The sequence below is a fragment of the Rosa rugosa genome, chromosome 3 (assembly GCF_958449725.1).
Source record: "Rosa rugosa chromosome 3, drRosRugo1.1, whole genome shotgun sequence".
In the NCBI taxonomy this organism is placed as follows: domain Eukaryota; kingdom Viridiplantae; phylum Streptophyta; class Magnoliopsida; order Rosales; family Rosaceae; genus Rosa; species Rosa rugosa.
This window is the reverse complement of record NC_084822.1, coordinates 55,483,158-55,508,516: the sequence shown is the minus strand read 5'-3', so window position 1 is coordinate 55,508,516 and position 25,359 is coordinate 55,483,158. Positions and strand designations below refer to the sequence as shown.

Genomic DNA, 25,359 nt, shown 5'->3' with positions numbered 1-25,359 from the left:
TTTACCTGTAACGTATTTGAGATCAGTATTAGGCCTTTTTCCAGCTTCTTCAGTGATGAATTGTCATGATATACTTCACTAGCTTTGTATGTGAATGCCAACAAATAACATGTACAAAATCTTGTACTTACAAAGTCCAAACAGAGTAAGGGAGGTTAGGAGACCTCTATATAAAGCCTATACAAGCTCTGTAATCTTCACTCCTCCTCAGCTATAGCTGGTCGATCATCCTAGCTTTTAAGTTCTTCAAGTTATCTCAGTTTTATTAGCTTCTAGCTAACTAAGTAAACAGTACTAGCTAGCTAGTCCAGATGGAGAAAGCAAGTGCATTCCTTTGCCATCCCCCTCCCTCACATGGAAAGCTCATCACTGTTCTCAGCATTGATGGAGGTGGAATCAAAGGGATTATCCCCGGAACTCTGCTCAGCTTCCTAGAGTCCGAGCTCCAGGTAATTAACATTATATATGTCAATACTAAACACGTATTTAATATTAATTACTTGATAAAGTAATCTGGGATTCACATCCAAAATTAATTGGCAATGGATGGAGTGGCCCAAATCCTTATAAACTCGTAGGCAAGATCCTATTTTTCTTATGTGGGATGTGTACTCTCAACACGCCCCTGCACGTGTAGCGAATTTTCAAGTCATACACGTAGACAACTTATATTGGGTGACGTGGAGCTCGTGTGGCCGCAAGGCATGCACATGTGGAATAACCTGGCTCTGATCGATACCATAATAAAGTAATATGGGGTTCACATCCAAAACCAATTAGCAATGGATTGAGTGATCCAAACTCTTATAAACTCATAGGCAATGTCCCATTTTTCCCATGTGGAATGTATACTCTCAACAGTTATGTTGTATATATGCAGAAGCTGGATGGTGAAGCTGCAAGGTTGGCAGATTATTTTGATGTTATTGCAGGGACTAGCACAGGTGGCCTTGTCACTTCCATGTTTACTGCCCCGGATCAAAACAACCGTCCCTTGTTTGCGGCTAACCAGATTGTCAATTTTTACGTTGAGCACTGCCCTAAAATATTCCCTCAAATCAAGTAATTATAACTCCAACACTGATAATTAATTGAAATTTAATTAGTAATTACTATTACGCTTAACGATTAACCATGATCTATTTAACTAATTTCCTTGTGCATGTTGTATATCTGTCCACAGTATTCCACTGTTTGGTGACGCCTTAGAAAATGCAAAGGGTGTATACGCACCAAAATATGATGGCAAGTATTTACACAAGCTTATCAAGGAAAAATTAGGAGACAGACGATTGAACCAGACATTGACCAATGTTGTGATCCCAACTTTTGATATAAGTTGCCTCCAACCAGCTATATTCTCCACCTACGAGGTTTGTTTCGGTCTGATCCTTATAAATTTCTTGTGTATATAATGTATATTTCTGGTGCCACTACAAGAGAAAATGTCATCGGCGACAACCCAAAGTTGTTGTAAAAAGTCTAAATTTCTCGTTAAATTGAAAATGCGATGACTTTGGGTTGTCGCAACCAGTTGTCGCCTTATGTGTTTTACTGATTGTCAAAAGCGACAAAATTACACGGTTGTCGCTTTTTCAATATGCGACGCAATCAGTTCCTCGCATATCAAAATATAGTTGTCACATAAACATTAAGCGATAATTCTCAGAAGTCGTCACCTAATTAATCTTTTGCGAGGAAGTTAAAGTTGTCACACAAACATTAGCCGACAGTTGGTAGAAATTGTCGCCTAATTGAAATTTTGCGAGGAATGGGGTGTCGCATAATGTCAAATGGGCGACAACTGTCAATTTGTCGCAAATACCTATTTTATGCGACAAATTGGTTGTCGCTGATGGAATCATGTGCGATAATTGAAATTTCCTCGCATTTGCTAAGTTTTTGCGACGAATTTTTGGTTGTCACAATGAAATTCCTCGCTTTTGCTATTTTCTCTTGTAGTGTGCTCGATCTTACTAATATATAATTCTTAATAATGAGAAAAAATTATATGTTGGTTTATTGTAGTTGAAAAGGAACAAGAAATTAGATCCGGCTCTACTGTCGGATATATGCATCGGAACTTCAGCAGCACCAACTTATCTTCCCTCGCATTATTTCAAAAACGCAACAAGAGAATTCCATCTCGTTGATGGCGGTGTGGCTGCAAATAACCCGGTATTAACTAATTGATCATATCGTTGATCACTTTCCAAGCAATAAAATTTATCATCAAAAATAAAAAGTCACTTGTGTTAATTATACTTCTCAGGGTTTGACTGCTATAACCGAAGTGACAAAAGAAATCAAGAAGGGAAATACTGACTTCTCTCCGGTTGAGGCAGCTGATCAGGGTAATAGGTTCCTCCTCATATCTTTGGATACTGGTTCATAAGCAAAATCCAAGTACGATGCCAGAGTAGCAGCTAAGTGGGGTATTATGGCATGGTTGATGCAAGCCAACTTTATGTCCATTGTTAGATGTACTCACTGAAGCAAGTAGTGACATGGTAGATTGCCACCTTTCTACCCTTTTCCAAGGTCTTTGGTCTGACGATAACTACCTTCGAATTCAGGTACATATATATACATCGATCTAATCAATATAAATATATATATGACCTTTTAAATTGAATCATGTTTTAAACAATTGATAAGGGAACAAACAATCTGATTATTTTGATTATTTGCTTAACTAATGTGATCACGTACAAGTGCTCCATGGCATCCAGTATAATATACTTAAACTCTAATGTGGGCAGGATGACCAATTGAGCACCGACTTGAATTCTATGGATAATGCTACGCCCGAAAACTTGAAAAAACTTGTAAAAGTGGGAGAGGCACTGTTAAAGAAACAAGCTTCAAAGTTGAATATAGCTACCGGCCTCCATGAGCTTGATGAACGTCATATTACTAATGAAGAGGCTCTCAGAAGGTACTTGTTGGTACGAATTACTCTCTATATGTACTGGGATTTGTATCAAAGCATCATAAACATATATTCATTAATATTACTATTATTAATTAGTTATTTGTTTTCTTAATCATTCTGCATATGCAGGGTAGCGGCAGTTCTCTCCAAAGAGAAGAAGGAACGTGCAATCAGATCAGCAGCACCACAAGCAAACCCAGCATCTGCCAGCTGATCGATAAGCTTGATATATACTCGATCTGTTGAAGAAAAATAAATGCCCATCATATATAGTGATGGTGGAATATTGATGCTTAATACTAGAGTTTCGACTATCTTGTAACTCAGTACGTGCGTACTGAGATTATGTTCTCAATAAATACCAATCTACTACCTCTGTTATTTGTGATGGAACTAGCTTGTTCTGCACTATAATTTTCCTTTTCTTCATTTGGAAGCTTTAAGTCAAATTAGAAACAAAACATCCCATCTATCAGTAAAAGAATTAATGGTACGTGACTTAACATAAAAGCTAGCTTAATCGTTGTTGAGAGTTGAAGTATTTTCAAATTTAACATTTCCTATTCTCCAACTTTCTTCATCAGCAAAAGCACCACGTGTCATAGATCTGGAGGTTCATTCAGTGGGTTGGTTAGAAGGCTTAGTTAATTTAAGAGTTCCTCGGTATTTCTTTTCTTTGTTTCATTTAAGTTTGATTTGTAAATTCCCTTTCATGATTACATGGGTTTCACAACTAAAATCAATTGTTAATAGATGAAGTTGACCTAAATCCTTATAAACTTATAGATAAGGTCCCTATATTGTCATGTGGGAGTCATACTCTCTCAAAACACCCCCGCACGTATGACAAATTTTCATATATCGGGCGACATGAAGCTCGTAAGGCCGCAAGGCATATGTGGGAAAGAATCATGGGATAACCCGCTCTGGTAGTAATCTAGGCTTACCAACCACAACCAATTGGCAATGGAGGAAGTTAACTTGAATTCATATAAATCCATAGGCAATGTCTCAACCTTTCCCTGTAGGATTCATACTCTCAACATTGAATTATCCAGAATTAATACTATAACGAGTTTAAGGTCGAGTTTGGTGTAGCTGTGATTATAAAAAAAAATGACTTATGCTGTGTTATTAGAATAATCAGCTTTGAACTTAAGTTGTTGAGTGTTTGATGAGATAGAGGGAATAGAGGAACTTATGAGCAGATGAGGACACTTTTGGTATTTAAAAAAAATCCAATTACTGCTTGGCAGCTGCTTCTAAAAGTATGGTTTAGCCAACTTCTATAATCTGCATTGAAAGTTGTGAACTTGAGAAATAAGCTGCAGTTTCTTACTTCACCAAATGCATCAACCAACTTAACTTAATAAAAAAGCTGATAATCTGTAATACCAGCGGGGCCAAACTGGGCCTAAGGATTCATACTCTCAACATAAAGAATTAACGAGTTCATCTTACTTTCTTATATATGAATCATCTCAATTATTGTGTTTAAAGATTGCTCAAATGCCGGAGAAAAGCTAAAAGGTTTTATTGACGGACACAAACCAGAATTAATAGAAAGCTTGATCTGTTACAATGATGATATCCGGTCACCTGGGTTTTATTCAATCATAAATAACATTATAAAAAGAATCAAGTACGGTGGTTGATGATCATGTGCCCCCATACGTTGAGATTACAACATGCAAATTGTTTTATTACTTCAAACAATGTGTGCTAAAATAGAGAACCATATGCCAAGACTTTCTCGTGGAACTTTGCAACATACATATCAGTGAGACTGTGCAATATGTCCATGGGGAGACCTTGCAAGGCGAAGCCACTTCTCTTCGGACAGCAATTTTGCAAACGTACATATTAATATCAGTTATAATTTTTTTTTATAAATTAAATAGAGGATTAGGCTATATTAGTTTCTCTGCGACAGCCGATTTGGGGTGACTGGCACCTGTTAAGGGTAGTATAGTAATATGGTTGGCACTATATAAAGAAAATTGCTGTAATATTGTTTTTTATCCATTCCAGTCAAAATGTAGTTTTTTTTAACTCTCTGCGTTTCTCTTTCTTCCTCCTCTCTTCTTCTTTCTTCTTCTTCCATGGTTGAAATTCTAGCATGGTATCAGAGCGGGTTACCCACGTGTACATGCCTAATGGCCACACGGCTCCACGTCACCCAAAAAGTTGTTCACGTGAATGGCTTGAAAATTCTCCACACGTGCGGGGGCGTGTTGAGAATATATACATCCCACATGGGAAAAATGGGACCTTGCCTATGGGTTTATAAGGGTTTAGGCCACTCCATCCATTGCCAATTGGTTTTGGATGTGAACACCAGATTACTTTATCATGGATTCATGGTGTTGAAGGTGAGAAGATGTGGCCTGGATGGCTTGGTCAGAGTGTTTTTCGGATGTTGGACAATGGCCATTGGTGCAATGATTTGGTGAATTGGATTGAGTGGGAATTGATTTGTCAAGTTGACAAAGGCTTGGTAGGAGTTGCACAAGGCTTGGATGAGATTGGATGCATTGCAGCTGTCCGTTGATCACAACACAAGTGTAATAACCTCATTTTCCATTACCTTAATTATTGAATTTTCTGGTTTTGGCACTAGAGTAGTGATGATTTCTTTTTTTTAAAAAAAAAAAAAAAAGAAATCTGTGAGGCGTGTTGAGCAACAGTGAAGCAGTGCTTCTGCTTTACTTCTTTTGTATATTGAATGAGAATTGGTGGAAGGCGGTAGGCAGCACAGTGCTTCTGCTTTAGTTCTTTTGTAGTATTGTATGCGATTGTTGGAAGGTGGTAAGCAAGCACAGAAGAGAAAAAAAAAGAGGAAAAGAAATTCCACTCTCTCCCGTTCTCACGTCCGAAAACAACCCAAAGAACAGAGCAAATTTCTCCAAGATTTTTCTCGCTCCACAGACCATCGATCGACCCCAGACCACGTCCCACGCCTTCGCCTCCTCCTTTCGCAGCTGCCGGTAACAGCCTTTCGCCGTCTCGTGGGCCGTACACGGCGGTGGAGCACAAGGCCGGTTTACCCCCGTTTTGATTTCAAGCTTGATATCTCAAGCTACCAGTCACCACTCCTCACCAAACTCCATCCACAAGCTCGCCTCAACGTCCTGAAGCTCCCAGAAGTGGCCTTGCACGGCGGCGCTACTCGTGGTGGCGGCTGGAAGCCAGACCCGATCAAATTGAAAACCGAAGCTTCGAGCAATATATCTCGCGCTACAGGACGTTGTTTTGAGTGTTTCTTGAACTGGTGAACTCAGAGTGAGGATCTGAACAACTTTCCAGAAGGTATCGAGGCCTGAAGTTGCAGTTTTTACGTCGAACTAGGAGCTCGCCGGTTTCTGGGTTTTTCCGGCCAACCGACTGGTTTGAGGTAATTTCTATTCCTTCCGGTCATTTTCAGACTTCGTGCTAGTTATGAAAGTTGTCAAGCATGATGAGAGGAAGAAGAGCAGCCCGGCCCCGACACCATTGGTGGTGGTCGGCGGCGGCTCTGCCACTAACTCCGGCGGCCCTTTCCGGCCACCTCCGGGGATCAAAAATATGGTTTCTGTACATTTTCAGATTCTATATTTCAATACGATCATTTTGATATATTATACACAATTTTTGGATATCATATGATTAAGTTATGAATTTTACGATTTCGATCGATTTCGATCGTTCGATTTGTGATATGTGAAGATCGGACCGTCCGATGGACTTGTAGTTTTGATATGTTGATCTTATGACTGTCCCAGTGGCTTTGTGTGGTCATGGGCGAAGATCCGACCGTTGGATCTTCGTATAATTGCTAAACAGTGACTAGGAGGCGATTCGTGAGAATCCGTCCGTTGAATTTTCGTATAAATTAGCGGAGATGTTAGTAAGGACGATTCAGGAAGATCTGACCGTTGGATCTTCGTGATGATTTTTGGAGGATGATCCTAAAGGCGATCTGTGAGGATCCGACCGTTGGATCATCATTTAATTTCGATCCGACCGTTGGATTGTCGTTTGATTATGTTTTTGAGTTATTGGCTAAGTTAAGGTCATGTCTGATTAGGTGATCGACGATTTGATTTGGCGGACGATTCGTGAAAGTGTATTTTGAGCTGTTAAGAAGACGCAGCGGGAATTTAGAGGTGAGTAAACCTCACGTGGTTCATATTACGAACCGAATAAATTTAATTACCTTATTTTGTCGTAATTGCGTGAAAATATTTATGAAATAAATATTTGTTTTAAAATCATATGGACTTGATCAACTACGGTCCATGGGTAAGTAAAATGATTTTTACTATACAAATGAATTTCTCGGTTTTATTGCATGTGAACTATAGTTGGTATTAGTGATTATCCCTGAGCGGATAATTACGTATATATATATTTACGTGATTATATGTGAATGGTGTGACATTGAAGAGTGTGGAATTGGGATGATTAAATTATTATGAATTGACATGTGACTTACCATATTTACATGTGATGAACATGATTGATGAGTTCTTGTTAATATTCATGATTTACATTGGAGGATGTATAGAGTTAGAGAATGTAGGGTTCTGAGGATGAAGTGTCCGAAGTTCGACGGTTAAGGATAACCGGAGTGTTTGTGTACTGAGGACGGGGATGTCCAAGGTGCGACGGTTTATTATTAACCGAAGTTGTGTGCTGAGGACGGGGATGTCCAAAGCGCGACGGTTTATTATTAACCGAAGTATATGGTGCTGAGGACGGGGATGTCCAAAGCGCGACGGTTATAGTGTTAACCGAAGTATTTTTGCCGTTGCTTGACCCTAGGCCAAGGTGTCAGAGGTAACGAGGCAGTTAGAGCTCTAACGTGTTATGGGATGGGACCAAAGTGGTGATAGTGTTGTGAGATAGGACCAAAAATGGTGATAGTGTTGTGTGATAAGACCAAAGTGGTGATATTGAATGGGTTTGACGTTTGCGTCGTGGATGTTGAGATTGTTGGTTGTATTGTTGAGTTATAAGAATTGTAATTTAAAATCAACAGTTCTTTCTTGTTTACTCATACTGGCTGTAAAAAGCTTACCGGGTTTTGTGTTGTTGCAACTCCCGGTACACTATTCAAATTGTGTAGCGGGAAATCCTACAGGTCAGGAGAACCAGGACGGTGATCGGGCTGCTTAGAGTAGTGTTATGTGAATTACAGCATTATATTGTGAGGTTTGTTATGCTCATTTAGAGCTTTGCAATTTTACTTTGTAAGAGTGAATTGTAATAATTAACTCGAGGGTTTCGAGTTTTTGTGTTGAGTGGCGAGTGGTGTGTTTGTTTGTGAGAAAAAAATTCAGAACGTTATTTGTATTAATTGTTTATTCATGTTTCGGATTTGAATTGGTTATTCAAAATTCGGGGCGTGACAACAAGCATTGAAGGGGATGACTTGTGCATTTGGGATTTATATCATGTGTTCCAACCATTATGCTTGGTACCCAAGCATATGGTTGAGGGGGGATGTTAAGGGTAGTATAGTAATATGGTTGTCACTATATAAAGAAAATTGCTGTAATATTGTTTTTTATCCATTCCAGTCAAAATGTAGTTTTTTTTTAATTCTCTGTGTTTCTCTTTCTTCCTCTTCTCTTCTTCTTTCTTCTTCTTCCATGGTTGAAATTCTAGCAGCACCCACCCACAATCTCGAAAGAAAGGGGGCCATCGCAACCGGGAACCCACCGCCCGTCCCTCTATTTTATTTTATTAAAAAAGGAAAAGAAAACACAAGAAGAAAGGAGGACAAGAACCAAAACCTCTCTGAAAACAAAATGAAATAAAGTACTCAAAGTGAGCACTGAACTAAAATAGTTACAAACTGATGAATAGAGCAACCATGCAGCTGATAGGAGCATTTTAATGTGGTGTTTGAATAGTTAATTCCTCATATTTTGCTTAGTTAATTCCTTAACGAATCGTTTTTTTAACTCAGTTTCTATTTTTTAGGTACATTGGAGTAGATGATGATGAAATAAGTGTTAGGTCCATAAAATGATGGAGAAAAATGGAAATGCACTAAAAATGTCAACTTTACACATTTTCCTACTCCGACTAGGAGAAACCAAGCCAAGCAAGGAAGAATGAGCGACCACCTGACCAAATGAACTTCAAATGAGCTGAAACCTTCCAGATCCATTCTAGACATCCTAAGAAACATTTTCTTATGAAGAGTGCAAGAGCCAAATAGAAGTGGAAGACCTTCAAACAGTCAGCCCAATTTTCTACAGAAGCAAAACTGGAAAACTGGACCTGTAAGGAGTCCAGCAGCAATTCCGGCCCAAAGGCATGGAAATAAATTCTGAAAATTTTACAACATGATCTATACTCATGGTGGATCATTTCATATGAAGAAGTCATGGGCAAAATCTGAAGTCTTGGTGGATAATTAATTGAAGGAAAAATGAGCAGAAAGTGACTCAAACCTAACAAATTCCATTAGTGTTTAAATATTCAAACCTAACAAATTCCATTAGTGTTTAAATATTCAAACCTAACAAATTCCATTAGTGTTTAAATATTCAAACCTAACAAATTCCATTAGTGTTTAAATATTCAAACCTAAAAAATTCCATTAATGTTTAAATGCTCAAACCTAACCCATCATCATTTGTTTAAAGCCAAATAGTTTTGCTTGGTAGCCTATAAATAGAGGCTACAACAAAGAAGAAAAACACATTCCTTCATCCATTTCATCTTCTTTGTCTCTCCATTTCCTTTCCATTTTTCTCTCCATTCTCTAGTTGCAAAATTCTGCGTTTTCAAGCAAGGAGAGGAAGAAGAAGAAGGAGCGGTGAAGATCATATCCTCCATCGTCCACCTTGAAGGCTTGCTTCCAAGATTCAAGATTCCAACGTACGTTTCAAGCTCTCCATCTCCATCTCCAACTCACGGTGTAATTCATTCTTTTTCCTTGTAATATTTTGATTTCTTTTTTTGATTTCGTAGGAATTTGTTTCTAGTTAACAATAACGTTTATGGGCAAAGTTTAAGCCCAATTTCTATGTTTGAATAAAGATTTCGAATTCCATAATTGTGATTCTAAGTTGCTTATGTGAGTTTGTTCGATTGAATTTGCTTGATAGAAAACTTTTATATGTTTATCTTATTTGGGTCGACACTTATAGGATTTGCATGTAATTGGTGCTAGATTTTGGTAAACGATTCACCTAATAGTTTTGTGAACCTAAATCACAAGTAGTAAAGGCTTTAGACAAAGGTCGAATTAAATTGAAGAGGATTGCAAATATGTGAACTTATTTGCAGAGGTCGAATTCAATTGAAGAGGATTGCAAATATGTGAACTTATTCATAACTAGGTTGTGCACTTAAGTTGATAACCTTTCTCTATGCTTCTTGCGTTGAACATGTTTTGATTAGCTAGCTTTCTAGACTTTGATTGCATGTTTAATAGGATTGATCTAGATGCTTTCATTTGGATTAATTAGTTAAGGAAAGTAAAATATGGGAAATCATTTGCTTTGAATGTTTCACATGATCAACTTCGATCTTTCTCATGACTTGGATGATCAATTATAGGGTTTGAATCGAATTTGATTACATGAAATTGGTTTTGATCTTTGTTCCTTGCGTTCCACCCTTGTATATGTGTTTTTACATTTTCTCTATTTTATTTTATTTTAATTCCAATTCTATAATCCCAAAACCCCCTTTTTACATTAACTTGTATATATTTCTATTCTTTGTTTTATTTTTGTACATAATACTTTTTACTTTATTATTTTAATTCTTTATTTGTTTTTGCAATTACAGGTGTACCCTCAATTCCCGGCTAGAACGATCCCTACTTATTCTATACTAACAACCAAGGTTTTAAATATCGGTATTTTCATATCTATCGGTACGTTGAAAAAGGGAGATATCAGATATATTGGGGATACAGTGTACGAAAATATTGTTTTTGAAAAAAGTCAATTTATTAGAAATTTAGAACTACATATAAATACATATGAATGTCAACTTCATCTACATCCAAAAAAAGACTCTAGGCGGTTGAAAAGCCGCTCGCTGGTCTACGAAAATGCAATAATCAGACCAAGACATATGACCCATATAGTGCGAATTATAGTGATGAACATGATCGATAGTTATAGATCTCTTTAGAGCTGCCGACTGTTTCTCCTATAAGGGGATAATAAGGATGAACCCAACTAGATAACTGATCATATACTTCTCCATATTGATTATATCCATAAGCATCATAACCAAATTGATTGTTGTCTTCATGAGATTCATTTGAGATCCCACTGCGCTCTGTGCCTAAACTGATAGAGTCAAAACTTAAGGCAATTGAAGAAACATCAGATGGGGTACTTTGATGATCAGTTGCACCTCTAGTCCTCCTCCCATATCGGGTCTTCTCTTGAGCACCATGACCAGCTGTTCTCACTGCGTGGTCTTCATCTTGGGTGGCATGATCAAAATTACCTTCACAGGTAAATTGGAATCCTCCATCCACAGAAGATTGTCCATATTCATATCTTTCACCTCCACCACCTGTTCCGCTTCCACCCTCTCCACCATCATCAGAACTATCTGGAGTTGCTGTACCACTGATTACACGTATTTTTTATACGTGTAATTATATCTAAAATACTATAATTAAGTTAATCCTTAAGTCAATTAATATGTAATTAATCTATTTTTATTTATTTTGTAGGAAATAAGCGGAATTACGAAAATCGAGAGAAAATGACCTCAAAATGGAGCAATTCGGAATTTCCGACAAAAAGACGAAATTATTGATTTCTTAATTAATCAATTAAGCGTTGGTTAATTAACCAGCTTAATTGATTATGCAATGCACGTTTGGTATACTTAATCCAATTATGAGGTGACATGTGGCATTGATTTGTTTGTTTTGATCCAAATTATGCTGCAGCCATTACATGTCTCCTTACCTAAATAACCAAAACGCACCGCATCACATGAATGGGTCCAAACCCTTGTCTTTTCTCCTTCACACGAATTGGCAGCCACCCATATATATATTCTCCTCTCTCTCGACAGAGGAGAACCCTTCTTCAGCGCCGCACCAAAACAGGGGGCAGCCTTGGGCTGCTCTCACTCTCCCTCCTTTCCCCCCATTTTTTTTCTTCTTTTCTTTATAATTTCTTTTGAGATTTGAAGAACTACTCACACAAAGCATCAAGGATCCATCAAGGGGCTCAATCTCTACAAGATTCAAGATTTGGGTATTTTCTGGGAGTTGTAATTCAAGGCTAGTCATGCTAGCTTCCTAGCTATTTGTGACTATCCTTGTTTTCTCCTACACTTCTCTACTCTTTGCTATTTGAATTTTGTAATTTTGATGTTCATGAATATGGGTTGTGAGTAGTTACTTTTGGGAGCTAGGGTTTCTAACTCTAGCTCAATTTTGATGTAATGAACATATTTTTCAAGTGATAAATAATGTATTTTCATATGGGTGCACTCTAATTACTATGTTAATTGATTCTTGATGCATGAATTTAGGGAATTGACCACTCTCTTTGTTATGTGTTGAGATTTGTGATGTGTGATACAATTGGTGGTTCTTTTGTTCACTAGCTTCATGTAATTAGTGTGGTGTGTCAAGTAGTTACTTAATCGAGAATGAATGATTGCCTAAGTTTCTATTTTCTTGTGCCCTTCGCCTTTAATCCTAGACGTTGTGGCCTTAACAAGGCATAATGATTAGGGTTAGAGAGTTCATTCTTGCCTTAACCGGAAGAATGGATACCAAATAAAAGAAATTGACTTAGTGGCCTTAACCGGCATTAGGTAGAGAACTAAGCAATCGTTAAATTTTAGGTTGTAACTATTGCATGCTTAAATCCCTAATTTCTAGAGCTCTAGGCCTTTAGTTCATGTTTTGGTAGCCCTACTAAGGTACTAACTCATGAATTAGAGAGTTCATATTTGTCCTAACCGAAAATGTGAATACCCTTAAGGAAATTCGGCTTAGTGGCCTTGACCGGCATTAAGTACGGGATTTGGTTCTCATGAAAATATGTTTGTTTGCTTGAAATGTGTTCGTTGCATTGAAATTGCTAGAGAGTGATCCCTAGTACCCAAACCTATCTCTCTTTTATTTTTATTTTCTTTGTTTTTAATTGTTGTTGTTAATTTAGTTTTTGACTTAGCCTTTTTAGAAAATTAAATCACAATGTTTAATGACAATTTCTACCTCATTGTAAATAGTCATCACTAGGCTTTTAGTTTTGATTAGGCTTTGGTGAAAACCAAAGCCGAGCATTGCTAAGGCTTGGTGCCTTAGATTAGCTTTTTTATTTATTTTCCTTTTCTTTTCTTTGTTTGCTAAGTGTCTTTATTTCCGATTACCCAAGGATTGTGGGTTAGCCACTAATCCCCGTGGTACGATAAACTTTGGGCATAATATTTCCCTATCTTGACAATGATACGTACGCTTGCGTAAATGTATATCCAAGTCAACCACCCCACGCATCATCACTATCTGAATTATCTTCTGGGTTTTTAACAACTTCTTCAGATAAGACTCTCTCTACGTTGATTCCAGCATTAGTTGCAGTTTCTACAACTTGTGGAAGAGGTCTTCCAGCTTCATCATCGAGGTGTGCAGGCATAATCCAATCATTAGTTGCAGTTTCTACAACTTGTGGAAGAGGTCTTCCAGCTTCATCATCGAGGTGTGCAGGCATAATCCAATCATGAAGTGAATCAATGCCATTATCAAGCGGCTTGCTTGCAACATGAAGTAGATCTATATAATTGTTTTCATTGACCACATTATTCTTTGCCTGTTTATCTCGCAGCCGCAGCTTCATGTTGTAGTAGCATTATACAAGCTTTTCCAACTTCTGATATGCCAAACGGTTCCTTTGCTTGGTATGAATAATAGCAAATTTACTCCAATTTCTCTCACACGCAGAAGAAGAAGCCGTTTGTGCCAAAATACGCATTGCAATTTTCTGCATGTTTGGTGCAAAATACCCACATTGTGTCCACCAATCAGCTGTAAAGCTACTACAATGAGTTACTGCTATAATAGATCAACATTTTCTATTAAAGAAATTATATGTGTGTGTATGTGTGTCTTTTAATGAATACATATACGGATATACCACAAACCTGTATTTCTGGTTTCTCTTGTTTTTCTTGCTATGGTTGACCCAAATGATTCCTTTGCATCTCTAAAGCATACAATCTGCATTAACCATTTGAAAATTAGTCATTTCTAATCCCAAATTTTTTTAAGGTTGTCATCAATAAGAAGTTACCTCATCCACAAATGTATCCGCAATTTCTCCATTTATGTTAAATTGTTCGACAACTGTTGCCAGAGAGTTTGTGAAACGTGGGCTATAACCAACATCATGTCGATAATGAAAATTTGGGTTTAAGAAATGTGCTACAAACAAGAAACCAAAAAGTTATATAATATAGATCTAACTAAGTAATTATCAAGATACAAACGTATTTCGAGATAGAGAATTTTAGAGAATTACTTCTCACCCAAAATCGCCTTGAGGGTATTTATCCAATTCTCCTCACCTAGATTCGCCTTGAGGGGATTTTTTTCCTCACCTAGATTCGCCTTGAGGGGATTTTCTACTCACCTAGATTCACCTTGAGGGGATTTCTCCTCACTCAAATTTGCCTTTAGGAAATCTCTCTTCACACAGATTTTCATTTAGAGAATTACTGAGTTTTTTTTTTATTTTTACCTCAAATTTTACAAATATTTCTTCACTTTATCGGGATATATCGCAAATATCTAATATATCGGGGATATTTGACGATGTCAGAGAAATTTCGCAGAAACGGTGACAGATAAGATATTTACCCCCTAGATATATCGGTCCGTCGAAAAAAGGAGATATCGGGGGATATATCGGAAATATCGCAGAGATTTAGAACCTTGCTAACAACTACATGTTGCAAGGTTAAATTGCGCGCTTACTTTTAGCGTATCAATTTTTGGCACCGTTGCCGGGGATTGACACGTGCTACTTTTAGTGTATCAGCAGCAGAAACCACCTTTGCATGAAAACTATCAAGCACTTCAGAATTATCTAATACGGAATGCCCCTCATGATCCACCCTATAGTTAGCTAAGCAGTTAGCCACTTGATTCCCTTCTCGATAAATATGTGAAAACCGAATCTGCACAGAGGAGAGAATGGTACAACAATTAGGGTTTAACCTTGCAGATTGTGAACAAAGGCAGCTGAAGCACAAGGAGGGCAAGAGTCCCACCAATAATGCCCCTCATGATCCACCCCATAGTTAGCTAAGCAGTCAGCCACTTGATTCCCTTCTCGATAAATATGTGAAAAGCGAATCTTCATAAATATGTGACCAGAGTTATAAATTTCTATTAGCTAGGTTACATATTTTACCATTCTATATATATATTGAAACCTGTTGATCAGCAATTAGGGTTTTCAAACATGTTATGTACGTGGTTACCTTATAAGAGCCTCTTTATTAGTCTCATGATTACAGGCTTCGAATCTGCCTGTCTCTAAATTAACCCTGGAAACTGGTTGTCAATAGTCCTTCACCAACTTTGAGAAGATGGTCCAGATTCTTCTCTGTTGCTATATCTACTGAAGATACTTCGCCACTTAGTGTGTGATCCTGCGTTTGTTTATTTCCATCCTATGTGTACGTCAATTAAACATCAACTCAACCCAATTTATGCTATATAAAAGCATATACCTGAATTCGAAGATCGTTTTTCTCCAAGTGAAGGGCTTTGAACACCACAGAAAGATGCAAATCGACCATATCGGCACTTGCTTGACTGAAAGCATTGATCTATGGGGTGGAACCACCGCTCGTTAACCAATTCCACACACCCCACTTGGAGGCAACATGAGCATTGTATTTCAGTTCAGCTTTCGATGAGCCAGTTCCTAAGGATATCACCAGAAATCGTCCATAGTCCATTGGTTTTATAGGAAAGAAGTCTGAATTCCCCTTAACTATTTCCTTTGTCACTTCACCAATAGCAATCAAAGTCTGCAAGGGCAAAAATACAATCGGTTTGTTTTTCTAATGGTTTATATTGGCTATGTGATAATATGAGTATTGAACATACCGGATTATTTGCTGCCAATCCACCATCTATCAGGTGAAATTCTCTAACTTTTCCTTTTAGGCCGTTGGTTTCAAAATAATGAGCTGGAAGATAAGTTGGTGCCGCTGAGGTTGCAATACATATGTCCGAGAGTAGGGCATCAAAGGAAGGCTTATTTTTCACCTGTCCTCCCCATAAATTTAAGCACAGGCACATTAGAATTCAGTTAAATATATGAGTGCATCGCATCGCATACACTCGTATTATAGGTGGCATGGAAAAATTGTGTGCATCGCATTTCAATGATGCAATTTCGTTGTTCACATATTTTTCGTGAAGGAAACCAGTTGCCTGATGCATTGGCCAATTTTGGCGCTTTAGGTACGGGCTTTACTTGGTTTGATTCATCTCCAAGCTTCGTTAATCAATTTTGTTTAAGAGATAAGTTGGGTCGCCCTAGTTTTTGTTTTAGATGATTTCTTTTATTTTGGAAGGCAGGATGTTGTCTGTCATTCTTCATCCGTAGTACTTTACATATGGGAGGTGTAGGATATGTTATCTCCTCTTACTTGTATTTCCTTCTTTTTTTTAATAAATCTTTTTCCTCGCATTTGCGAGGTTTGAAAAAATAAAAATGAGTGCAGTTAATTTTCTTGTTAACTAGTTGTGACATGGTACGTAGGGAAAAACCTATAAGATGTAAAAAGGAAATTGGACTGGAGATCAAACCTTGAAGCTGGAAAAGATAGCTGGCTGGTTCCTGGGATTTGGCCTCTTATTCCACCGCCATCGATGCTCAGAACAGTGACTAGGTTTCCATAGGTTGGGCCTGTAATGCCATACTTCCAGTACGTTCCATTATATATCAGAGTATATATAGAAAGAGAGCCAACTGAATTCGTAAGATATATAGCTTGAACTGGATCTGATCGATCTGTGCTGATGATTTTCCATTTGAGAGTAGTAGCTAGCTAAGGGTATCTATATAGATCGACTAGCCCATACAGTTCCCATGCATGTTCCTGGAAAAGACCATATTGCTAAACGTTTTAATTGAGCTAGCCAGCAAGCATGATTTGCAAGCAAACATATATATATATAACTCGATCAGATAGATATAACCAACATCAGCATTCTGATCATATATATATATATATATATCCTCCAGCTCGATCAAATGAACTAATTAAACTATAGTCCCAGTAGTAGTGATCGATGACCTGGAGAGATATTATTAATTACAGTTAAATCCGAGAATGAAATTAGTGTTAAAATACGAAACCTTAATATCATTCATGCATGTCATGCCGCCCATGCCAGCTTATTAATTTATTAAGTAGAGAACAAACAAATATTCCGGATGATCATTCTGTGCAGCCTTTACAATGGTATTGTTATACGTCAACGAATTGGTCGTATTTGCCAGTTTTTGATTATTTGGTCAACGTACCACAAGTTACTAATAACGTAGCCTACACTACATAATTTCATGCCTAGCTTCCTTCATCTACGTAATTGTTTAATTCCATTCCCCTATGCATGCCCTTTTTTTCTTTCTTTCTTCTACAAAAAATTTCAAACTATTCGCTTTGTATAACTCGAGGTTAGCATGCATCTGATCTTCTCTAGCTTAACGGTCCAAATTTGTTGAAATTTCCAATAATGGATACTTTCTATAATGACACTGACCAGTTGTCTAACACCTTCTCCAACTTCTCTTTTAGTCATTAACATTCAACTTAAACCTTAAAGATTTAGGACGATTTGTTAGAATAAATGTGGACCTATCATCATCTATATTCAGTTTACAAACTAGATTGGATTTTGTCCACTAATAGGAGTTGTAAGCTAAGTACAATACCTAGAAACCTATTGAGACAATTATATCAGCTCATTGGTTAGGAATCCATTAGTTGGATTACATTGTAATTCGATTTAGTGTTGCATTAGGTTTTCTTGTTGTTGGTGACTTGGATTCTAAGAAACATCTTTATGGGAGGATTCTTAGGATCATAACCAATATATATAGATGTGTTGGTCCCTGCTCTCTCAGTTACAAAAGCGTTAAGTCCTGCCCCATAGAAAGGAGCTTGTATTCAGAGACGAGGAGAAGATCAATACTAGCTACTGTCAACTTGTCTGCAGCAATGGCACCTAACAATGAAGAAGGTATGTTTCAATTACCATATTGCTTAGTTCATGTTGTGTTGATTAACATTAAGTGTGTTTATGCAATTGTGAATTGATCTTGGATTAATTGCTCATTCAGTCTAACAAATGGTATCAGAGCCTTCAGGTTTTCACAAACATAAATCGTTTTTTGGTTAATCAATTTTGAAAGAACTAAGGGTTTTATTTTCTAAACAAAAAAAAAAAAAAAAAAAAAAACCCTAAACCTTGCTAAAGAAAACAGGCCACGAATGGGCCAAATTTTAAAAAGATCCTTCGGCCCAAACCCGCAGGCGCTGACCCGGACCATCTAACCCATTCAGAACCCCTTTTCTTTACAGATGACCGTTAGGCTCCAACGGTCATATTCGAATTGGGGATTAGGGTTCTTCATCTGGGATTGAAAGCGCAGAGGATGTTTATATCCTCTATGGAATTCAAGACTCCAATCACTGCGGATTAAGAGGCTGAACTGATCGATTGCTGTTTTGGGTTGAAAATTCATGCTTCCGCGATAAATTTACAGCAAATTAAGTGTGAACAAGGTTAGTGTTTTCTGGAAATTTTTGGGTTTTAAAATCTGGGATATATTTTTTTTTTTTATCGTTGTTTTGTGCAAGAACAATAGAGGCATTCCCGGCGTGCACCTAGGCTAGCGTAGATGGTGACCGGATGAAACTTAATTTTCAATATATTGTTTCTGTGATATGATGATTTTGGAATATGTGTGTAAATATCTTGATGTTTCGATGTGATTGTTTTGCACACTGAAGAAGAAGTTTCTATGCTAAGATGATTCGTGATTTTTCAATACATGCTTGTTGTGTTAAAATTGCAGATTGAACAAAAATTTTCGACTGACAGTACATTGTTTTTAAGAAAGAAAGTTTTTGAAAGAAACTTCTTCATGGTCCGAGAATTTAAAGAATTAAGAAGACATGTTGCACAAAGCAATTGTCTATCCATCAGTTAAAATTCATTGAGTTGATAAAGGACCTGATTTTGTGCTTGCTTTTTAAACTGTGCATATATTGTCTTCCAAAGAAGTGTGAATTGTATGGTTTAACTTGATAAGCAGCATTATGCATAATTTTGGATTCAGCTTGGGATTCTAGAGACTTTTCTTCTGTCATAAAGATGTTGATTGCCTTTAGAATAAATTGAATTCATTGTTGTGGCATAATGATTGAGAAAATTTTTGAATATCATGTTTTCTGCTATAAAAGTGATACTTGATATTGACTACAGAATTGGGGCTAAAATTACCTACCTCTGGTATTGTTTGTTTTGTTAGATGTCTTGTTTTTGCTTGTGTGTTTACATGAACTGCTTTAGAATTAACACATATATGCAGAACATTTTTGACAAAACTTGTTTTCTGTGAACTGTTGAAAACTAAAACTTATTTTTCTTTTGTTTTGCTCCCTAGGAATCACCTACATGAACCTGAATAATATCCAGATGCTTACTGGATCAAATTTTAAGGCCTGGAAAAGTGGTGTGGAGTTTTATCTCATGATGCATGAGAACATGGACTTGTGTTTTACTGATATAGAACCCTATGGTATAGATGCCAACAGCTCACCTGAAGACAAGAAATATTATCGAGATTGGCATAGATCCAATTATAGAGCTAAGAATGTGATGAGAACCACCATGTCTGATACTGTGAGAGGTAGCATAGATGAACCAGCCCTAGCTGTTGATTATATGGATGCCATAGCTAAGAAGTTTAAGGAGAGCAATAAGGCTGAGGCTGCAAGACTCAATAAGGAGATGAATGAATTAAAATATACAGGTAGTGGTGGAGTTAGGCAGCACATTTTGAAGCTTACTGAGTTAAATGCTAGGCTCAAGGATCTTGATATGGGGGTTAAGGATGACCAACTTGTTCACAATGCCTTAGACTCCCTGCCACCTAGTTTCAACACCCTGAGAACCAGTTACAATGCACAGAAGGAGAACTGGACCTTGAATGAGCTCATTGCCATCTGCGTGGATGAGGAGAGTAGGATGAAAAAGGATAAGCAGCCCTCCACCTCTATCAACCTAGTTGAGAAGCCTAAGAAACAGAACAAATTCAAGCCTAAGAAAATCATTGCTAAGCCATCAGGAAGTACTGCAGCAGCTAAGGTCAACAAGCCATTTAAGTTCAAGTGCTACTTTTGTAAGAAAGTAGGACACATGAAGAAGGACTGTACAGGATTTAAGGCATGGCTTGTGAAAAAGGGTAAGATTGATTTATTTGATCATTTAGAAACTTTTTCATTAGAAGTTAATTTTGTTAACATAGAACCTCATTCTTATTGGTTAGATAGTGGCAGTCCCTTACATATTACGAATTCTTTGCAGGGATTCATAAGGAAGAGGAAGCCAAGAAGTGATGAAGCTAACATCTGCGTTGGGAATGGAATGAGGGTTGCAGTCAAGGCAGTAGGATCTTTAAGACTAGATTTGGGATTAGGAAATTTTCTGGTTTTAGATAGTGTTTATTATATTCCCTCAATTAAGAGGAATTTGCTTTCAGTTAGTCTTTTGGTTAAAAGTGGATGTAACTTTTACATTGGTTCTAATGGAATAAAAATTTTCAAGGATTCTCTTGATTTCTTACCTAAAGATTATTCTATTTTTGGTTCTGGTATTATTGTGAATGATTATTTAAGATTGAATTGTTCATTAGGTCAACAAGAAACTTTACTTGTTGAAAATAACAATAACACATCAAGCATAAACACCATTACTGGTGTCAAAAGAACCTTACACAATGAAAAATCTGCATATTTGTGGCACAGGAGACTTGGCCATATATCAAAAGAAAGATTGAAAGTACTTGTGAAAAATAAAACACTACCAGAATTAGACTTTGATGATCTTGAGAATTGTATTGAATGTTATAAAGGAAAAATGACAAACTTAAGAAAGAAAAATGCCAATAGAAGTAAGAAACTGTTGGAATTAATCCATACAGATATATGTGGACCTTTTAGACACAAGACAATATGTGGAAATATTTACTTCATTACCTTTATAGACGATTTTTCCAGGTATAGCTACATCTACTTACTGTCAGAAAAATCACAATCACTTGAGGCTTTTAAAATTTTCAAAATTGAGGTTGAACATCAACTGGACTTGAAAATTAAGGTTGTGAGGTCTGATAGGGGGGGAGAGTTTTATGGCAAATATACTGAGCAAGGACAACAAAAGGGTCCTTTTGCCTTATATCTGCAAAGTGTAGGCATAAAGGCTCAGTATACAACACCATATAATCCCCAACAAAATGGGGTAGCCGAGAGGAAAAATAGAACTCTATTAAACATGGTAAGAAGTATGATGTGTACTTCAGGATTGCCAAAGATGTTTTGGGGAGAAGCTTTAAGAACTGCAAATTATCTTTGCAACAGATCCCCAAGCAAAGCTGTAGATAAAACACCATTTGAATTATGGTGTGGTAGGCAACCAAGTTTACACCATTGTCATGTCTGGGGATGTAAAGCTGAAGCAAGGATTTATAATCCAAATTTAGGAAAGCTTGATCCAAAGTCTGTAACTTGTCATTTTATTGGCTACTGTGAGAAGTCTAAAGGATATAAACTTTATTCACCTCATCACTCACCTAGAGTTTTTGAAACTCATCAAGTTAAATTTTTAGGTGAAAGTATCTGCAATACAAGTTTTGAAGACTTGTCTTCAGATTTTGAAGAAATTGCAGAAAACGAGGGTAGCATAGCTGTATTGCCAAACATTCAAAATAGTTTGTTAAATTCAGGATTAGTTCAAACCCAAAATCTAGTTGAAGGTCAAAATGCAGTAGATGATGTTATAGAGGCTGAAGACCATGATTCTGAAATGGCTGAACAAAATTTAGAACAGGAACAAGTACAAGAAACTCAAGCTGAACCTCAAACTGGACCACCAACTGAACCACAAACTGAGCCTGAACCCGAACCTCAACCTCAACCTGAGCCACAACAAAATCAAGTTGTGCAACCTAGAAGATCACAGAGAGTGAGGAAACCAAGGTTTGGAGGGGAGGATGACATTTATGAAGTGTACCTAAATGAAGTTGAGTCTGCGTTGTCAGATGACAATGATCCCACTAGTTTTAAACAAGCCACTGAGAGTAGAGATTCTGATGCTTGGACTGCAGCTATGATTGCAGAGCTTGACTCAATGTATAAGAATGGAGTTTGGGAGCTAGTAAAGCCAAAAGAAAATCACAAACCAATTGGCTGCAAGTGGGTTTTCAAAACCAAGAGAGATGCCAGTGGAAATATAGAGAGACATAAAGCTAGACTAGTTGCTAAAGGTTTCACACAAAAGGAAGGGATAGATTTTACAGAAACTTTCTCACCTGTTTCAACTAAAGATTCATTTAGAATTATAATGGCTCTAGTAGCTCATTATGACATGGAATTACATCAAATGGATGTAAAAACGGCCTTCTTAAATGGGGAGCTGGAGGAGGAAATCTTCATGGCACAACCTGAGGGTTTCATTGAACCAGGAAAAGAAAATATGGTCTGTAGACTTAAGAAATCCATTTATGGACTCAAACAAGCTAGTAGGCAGTGGTATAAGAAATTTGACTCAGTGGTTTCATCTTTTGGATTTTCTGAAAATCTTGTTGATGAATGTGTTTATCTTAAAGTTGTTGGAAACAATTTTATCTTTCTTATCCTATATGTAGATGACATTCTTCTTGCTAGCAGTAATGTAAAATTGCTGAAAGACACTAAGGCTTTCTTGTCAAGTAACTTTGACATGAAGGATCTGGGAGAAGCATCATATGTGTTAGGAATTGAGATTAAGAGAGATAGCTAGAAAGCAGGGATTGTTGGGATTATCTCAACAAAATTATATTTCAAAAATTCTGAAAAGGTTTGGAATGGAAACCTGTGCTAATGGTGAAGTTCCAATGTCTAAGGGAGATAAACTAACTAAAAATCAATGTCCTAAAACTGATATTGAGAAAACTGAGATGGAATCGATACCATATGCTAGGCTAGTAGGGAGTTTGATGTATGCACAAGTCTGCACAAGACCAGACTTGTCTTTTGCAGTAGGTATGCTATCTAGATTTCAGTCAAATCCTGGACATGAGCATTGGACAGCTGGTAAGAAGGTTCTAAGGTACCTGCAAAGGACCAAAGGCCATATGCTTGTGTATAAACGTGTGAAAAAGCTTCTTGAATTAGTTGGCTTTACTGATTCTGATTTTGCTGGGAATTATCCTACATCTATGAAGTCGACATGTGGTTATATTTATATGCTAGCAGGTGGTGCAGTAGCTTGGAAAACAATGAAGCAGTCATTAATAGCTACTTCCACCATGCAGGCAGAGTTGATAGCTATATATGAAGGAGTGTGTGAGGGTTTGTGGATCAGAAATTTTATTTTGGAGACTAAAGTGTTGAGTGATCTTGTAACTGGAAGTTTGAAGGTATTTTGTGATAATGAGGCTGCAGTGTTCTTCAGTAAGAATAGTAAGAGATCAAATAACTCTAAGCACATAGATTTAAAATTCTATAGTATCAGAAAGAGAGTTAAAGATGGTGAAGTTGAGATTTCTGGAGTCAAGACAAGTGATCAACTTGCAGATCCATTTACTAAAGCATTGTCAGTAGCAGCTTTTAAGGAGCATTCCAGGAACATGGGAATTCTGTCGAGTTTTGAAGATGCTTAAGTTCAGTGGGAGCAAAATGTTTTGGAGAAAATTGTTTTTTGGTTTAGTTTTATTTGGTTTCAGTTCTTGATTTTCTGTTTTGAACTATGTAACAGAAACCTTGTACATCATGTTTGATTTAATGAAATGAGGTATTTTTCAGTTAATGTTTTGACAGCTTTATTTATTTTGATAAATTTATGGTAGCTGTACAGTTTATCAGTTCAGTTCAAGTGGATTGTGATATATGCATATATTCAGTTAGAAGCAAACATTGATCCACTGTGTGTAAAGAAATTGTGTTTGCATTGTGATTTTGATATTCAAAATACTTAGGTTGGACTGTTGTCAAATAACAACTGCAGTTTGATATAAAATGTTATTTGATTGCATCACATTAAGTTTAGATTCATGTGAAGTGCAGAAACTGTTGCTTTGTGGTCTGGAACGAGTATGCTCATTTGAACATGCCTATTTCTTGATTCTGCAATGGTTATGCATTTTGACAGAATTGAATGGATTTAAGGTACAATTACATCTCAGTGCACACTTCAGCTATTTCTGGAAATTTTCTTGATTCAGTTTGTGAATAGACAATGATGGTCCAAGTGGGAGAATGTTAGAATAAATGTGGACCTATCATCATCTATATTCAGTTTACAAACTAGATTGGATTTTGTCCACTAATAGGAGTTGTAAGCTAAGTACAATACCTAGAAACCTATTGAGACAATTATATCAGCTCATTGGTTAGGAATCCATTAGTTGGATTACATTGTAATTCGATTTAGTGTTGCATTAGGTTTTCTTGTTGTTGGTGACTTGGATTCTAAGAAACATCTTTATGGGAGGATTCTTAGGATCATAACCAATATATATAGATGTGTTGGTCCCTGCTCTCTCAGTTACAAAAGCGTTAAGTCCTGCCCCATAGAAAGGAGCTTGTATTCAGAGACGAGGAGAAGATCAATACTAGCTACTGTCAACTTGTCTGCAGCAATGGCACCTAACAATGAAGAAGGTATGTTTCAATTACCATATTGCTTAGTTCATGTTGTGTTGATTAACATTAAGTGTGTTTATGCAATTGTGAATTGATCTTGGATTAATTGCTCATTCAGTCTAACACGATTTATACAATAAAAGCTGACGGACTTTGTAGTAAGTAAAAACATGACTGGGAAGAACAAAAATTTCACATTTGCTACTTTTACTTTCACTAAGAAACCATATGCGAGGCACATCAATACATGAAATACTCAAAATAAAAAAGAGTCAGAATTTATATGCAATAAAGTAAGAAAAACCATCACATTCTCGTAGATGTGCTTTAACTCGTCACACCAATTTCCATAATAGCTAGAGCAAAAACAATACAAGAATCCATGAATGCATTGATGAAGAGAATTTTACGAAGCTTCTCCTTGCCTTTATCCCAAGCTTCATAGCTAACTTTAGACCATGGATCCGCAAACAAAGTATTGGGCTGCAACTAGACTCATAGTG

At 37.0% G+C, this 25,359-nt stretch overlaps 3 long non-coding RNA genes and 2 pseudogenes across 3 annotated transcripts; 3 read left to right on the top strand and 2 right to left on the bottom strand.

Annotated features, from left to right (window-relative positions):
- The first annotated feature begins 216 nt into the window (after positions 1 to 216).
- On the top strand, positions 217 to 3,164 carry LOC133740610 (patatin-like protein 2; annotated as a pseudogene).
- A 1,548-nt stretch (positions 3,165 to 4,712) lies between these two features.
- LOC133737972 (patatin-like protein 2) lies at positions 4,713 to 16,235 on the bottom strand (annotated as a pseudogene).
- On the top strand, positions 7,024 to 8,217 carry LOC133735878 (uncharacterized). Its single transcript, XR_009859322.1, has 2 exons — positions 7,024 to 7,080; positions 8,043 to 8,217. It is a non-coding gene; the product is annotated as an uncharacterized LOC133735878 (long non-coding RNA).
- LOC133741304 (uncharacterized) lies at positions 9,631 to 12,467 on the top strand. The gene is made up of 3 exons (XR_009861794.1): positions 9,631 to 9,848; positions 10,727 to 11,409; positions 11,634 to 12,467. It is a non-coding gene; the product is annotated as an uncharacterized LOC133741304 (long non-coding RNA).
- LOC133736657 (uncharacterized) lies at positions 13,459 to 14,392 on the bottom strand. Its single transcript, XR_009859650.1, has 3 exons — positions 14,215 to 14,392; positions 14,066 to 14,141; positions 13,459 to 13,949 (listed from the first exon to the last, which is right to left on the bottom strand). It is a non-coding gene; the product is annotated as an uncharacterized LOC133736657 (long non-coding RNA).
- Positions 16,236 to 25,359: the final 9,124 nt, after the last annotated feature.